Below are 4,644 nucleotides of genomic sequence, written 5' to 3'. Positions count from 1 at the left end.
TTTGTGTGTTTTTTGTAGCTGGTGCTATTCATGATTCAATTATTAAGGGTGCGACCAGAGTGAGCGCTGAAAGCCGAGCCGAGATTGTCAGTGCGATAAAGATTGTCAGTGCGATAAAACTGATTACATACAAGTCAATACAAATAAGCTTGTGTATAACACAGTGAACGCCGACAAGAGCAGAGAGCAAAGCCGATGAGTGCGAGAAAACAGTTTCAAAGCGTTTTGCGCGCTTTTTTGCATTGTTGATGTTTACTAGGGGTGGGATTATTTTCGAATAATATTCGAATAAACATTATTCGAATAAAACGAATAATGTTATACTATTCGTTTCAAATAATTCGAATAGTTCATTATTCGAATACTATTCGAATACCTCACTATTCGAATACCTTACTATTCGAATACCTTACTATTCGAATACCTCACTATATATTCATTTACATCAGGGAGAAAATGCTTTTAAAAATATAAAAATTACATTGGTCCTTCTCATGGTGCATGCACTTGTACATAAACCGATTAGTAGTCCGCTAATCTAAAAAAATATTTACCAAAAATATTCGAATAGTGAAGTATTCGAATAGTGATGTATTCGAATAGTAAGGTATTCGAATAGTAAGGTATTCGAATAGTAAGGTATTCGAATAGTGAGGTATTCGCATAGCATTATTCGAATAAACGAATAAAAAATTCGAATAAATATTATTCGAATTACGAATACCTCTCGAATAAAAGATTTTATTATTCGAATAGTCCCACCCCTAATGTTTACTTTTTAGAGTGCAGTTGTGTTTTTTAATGGTTTAAAAATAAACAAAAATGGATATCGATCAAATAATAAGTGAAATTTTTTCCGGCCTGCTTTGTGGGACCAAAAAAACATTAATATAGCTCAGAGCCACTATCAATCTTTCGCAAGAAGTTACTGGCACCTTAATAAAATTTGTCCAGTTTTTGTTTAGTTTCACACCTATCTTGTCCAGAATGTAATCAAATGTTTCAATTTTCATTCGGGTATATTGTTGAAATTTAGCTAGATATTTTCTTAAATCATTATATAAATGATGAAATTCACCAAATTCATTCCTTTTTAGTATAATTGGATGTTTTCCAAACTCTTTTGTGTTAATAATTGCATTAATCACACTAGGAGAAGCAAAATTCTCGTCATCAGATGAATCCATTACCGTGTACAGCAATTTTGTAAACACAAATGAACAACAAAATTAAATGACATAAGAGCAAAACACATGGAATAAACAGAATTTCAGCGCTGATTCTCGCATTCACTGTGTTATATACAAATTTTCTTCTCGCATGAAAATAAGCGTCAATAAGCTCGGCACGGCTCCGCTCGGCATCAGCGCTCACTCTGCTCGCACCCTAAAGGTTTGCTCACTTTTAACGTTAGAATTCTGACACTCCCTTACAAAAGGTCGTATTTAAGAAGGGCGAAGAAAGTGAAAAAATTAAATACCTTTTTGGTAAAAATGGTAGGAAAAAATGTTTTGTTTTTACTTAAATTATAAATGGTACAAATGGGAATTGCCAGGAATGATATTAACAAAAAGGTTATTAAGTTAAACCCAGATTGATGTTTTGTTAATTAATTAAGAAATAATTTTTAAATTGAAAACTCATCAGGAATCTGAAAAATGGCGGCTATAGGGGAAAAAATCGAATTTTCTACAAAAATGTTCGCGAAAAATTGTTTAAAAAAATAGAAAAAATCATCAGAATTCTTATTCCTTCGACTAATACTTGGAGAATATATCTGAGAAGGTTGTGTTAAAATTTCAAGACGATTGGTTCAGCCGTTTTTGAGAAATCGTGTTCACCGACTTCGAAAACACGGTTTTGAGAAAAACGCGTTTAAAGTTTGAAAAGTACTTTACATAGGGTAAAAATTCTCTGAAACGCATTTTTAAATATTCACCGGAACGATATTAAATTTTTTGTGTGCATTCTTAAATATATGTATGTACATTAAGAAAATAAAATAAAAACAAAATCGGTTTTTTTGAAAACTCTAACTGTACATATATAACCCCGTAAAAGCCTCCCCATATGAAGCACTGTACAGACATTGCGCCCTGAGGGTGATAAGCGCATATAAAACCCCCTCGGACGAAGCTGCAATGGTGATCGCAGGCATGACGCCTATCGATATATTGGCAGAAGAGCGAGCAAGAGTGTACGCGCAAAAGACCAGAGTCGAACTAACATAGCAACGATAATGAAAACAGAGAAGAAAGTAAATGGATTCTTAATTTTGTATTATTTTCACACATTTGAATTGAATAAAAGTAATTTTCACAACTAAATTTATTTATACACTTCGAGTGCCGGACTCTGTACTTGCAGTTTGTCTTACAATTCTTTTCACAATTTAATTTAATGAGGTAGAAGCATACTCGCTACCGGTGAATCTTGCTCGATAACTAGCAGAGAAGTGGCGAATCGAAGAATGGTATCATTATTTTCTTCGTAGACTCGCTTATGGAATTTCTGAATTCGTTTTTTTTTTTGTAGTGCAACACTTTGCTGGCGCCTTCTATTTGTTCCTGTAAACAAAATTAGTTATTTGAACGTGCAATATGGATTTGTACTGGTAAAGAAGTCGTCTACTTGTGAGAGCACTTTTCAATTGAAGATTTTACTTTCTTTTCAAATTCCTGAAGGTACTTTATTTCCATGATCTTTCCATATATTTTTAAGGCCATACGAACAATCTCTGCGAAATAGATTTCTTTTATATTTTTTTTATTCGAAATTTCTTAGAAATATAAAAATATTGTTAAAAGAAGGTTTGACTGATGTGGTATAGGAAACCTGAAATATTTGCTTAGTATATACGCATTCTCAAAGGTGGTAGCATATGCCGATGACTTGGTCCTAACGGTTTCAGGACCCTTCCCATCAGTAATGGCTGAAAATTTGGAAGGTGCATTGGATACACACAGTAGATGGGCTGCCAGTTGCGGTCTCAGAGTCAACTCTGACAAAACGGAGTTGATGCTATTCAACAGGAAATACAAGCCTCCACCTTTTAAGCTTCCAAGACTAAACAGCCAGTGTCTTATATTCTCACCGCATGCTCCACTGGAAGCTGCACATAGAAAATCGAGTTAAGAAGGCCAGTATAGCCTTCTGCGCATGTAAATTTATGTTCGGCAAAAAATGGGGTTTTAAGCCACGTGTCGTTCTCTGGATGTACAACCTAGTGGTTCTGCCAATTTTGACATATGCTTGCCTAGTTTGGTGGATAACTCTTCAGAAGGGCTACAACACCACCAAGCTATAGAGAGTGCAGAGAACTGCATGTGTGGGCATCACTGGCGCATGTAGAACATGTCCCACTGCTGTCCTCAACGCCATTCTGCACTTTCTTCCCGTGTATCTTCAATTTAAATCCATTGCTGCGCAGAGCGCTATTAGAAGGATAATTGGCCTCTGGAGGCAATTTCCTGTAAGACATAGTAGCATCTTGAAACATATCTCCCCTTCCTTCTCTGTACTTCGTACTGGTCTCTCCATTCGCAAACTGGGTTTTGAGGGTTGTGCTAGGACTATCTTTCCGAGCAGGCGAGATGGGAAAGAGGGGAGAGTCGGCAAGGATATAGGAACCTCTGTTTTTAGTGACCGATCCAAGATGGAATCTGGAGTGGGAGCGGGGGTTTTCTTTAAATCAGCCAATATTTCAGTCTCCTTTAAACTGCCGGATACGAGCAGCGTTTTTTAAGCAGAGGTCTTCGCGACCCTGCAAGCAAGCAAAATGCTTAGGGATCGCTGTTGGGAGGGACACATTTATATTTTTTCCGAGAGTCAAGCTGCGATCCTGTCGTCGCCATATTGCAGCTCTCTTCTGGTTAACTCCTGTAAGGAGGAACTCTAATGTCTCGAACGTGCAGGAAACATTTCCCTTATCTGGGTTCTTGGGCACAGAAATATAGAGGTGGAAAAAATTGCCGATGAGCTTGCCAGGAAGGGGTCGATAGAACCGATTTCAGTCATCCCCTTCTCTGACATCGGTGTCCGCTTGACCGTTGTTAAAGGGAAACTGCACAATTTCTTTTTAAAAAAAGCGCAAGACACATGGAGGTCTGTCTCATCGTGTGCTATTTTAAAAACTCTTTGGCCTCAGTACGACAGAGACGTTTAAAATGCTGGGAATCCAACGTCACTCAATTTCCAAATGCGGTGGTCACCGGTTACTGGGTGATCGGAACTCATGCGGAGATGCTTGGAATTCCGTACAACCCCTATTGCAGAAGCTGTGGGGCTCCTGTAGAGAAAGAGACTGTTGAGCAAATGTCCGGCTCTGACGGCTAGGCGCTGACCTTAGCGTGTCCTATGGGGATGGCTTGAGGAAGCTCTCCAGCCTAGATCCCTTTCTCTCATCTACTACGTCAACAGCACTAGATGGCTGTACATTAGGCCGGGTCGATTTGTGGGGAGGCAAAAAAATCGCCCATCGCTCTGTGAAAATCATATTCTAGGGATCAAAATAAGAAACTTTGCCGAAGGAACCATACCTCTAAAACGAATTCTGATGTCCCCCAATTTGGGTCGAACTTTTAGTGTCTTTTGTGGGGAGGCAAAAAAATCGCCCATTGCTCTGTGAAAATCATACTCTAGGGA

This window comes from Anastrepha obliqua, chromosome 4, assembly GCF_027943255.1.
Source record: "Anastrepha obliqua isolate idAnaObli1 chromosome 4, idAnaObli1_1.0, whole genome shotgun sequence".
Lineage (NCBI taxonomy): Eukaryota > Metazoa > Arthropoda > Insecta > Diptera > Tephritidae > Anastrepha > Anastrepha obliqua.
This window is presented reverse-complemented; position numbering follows the sequence as displayed.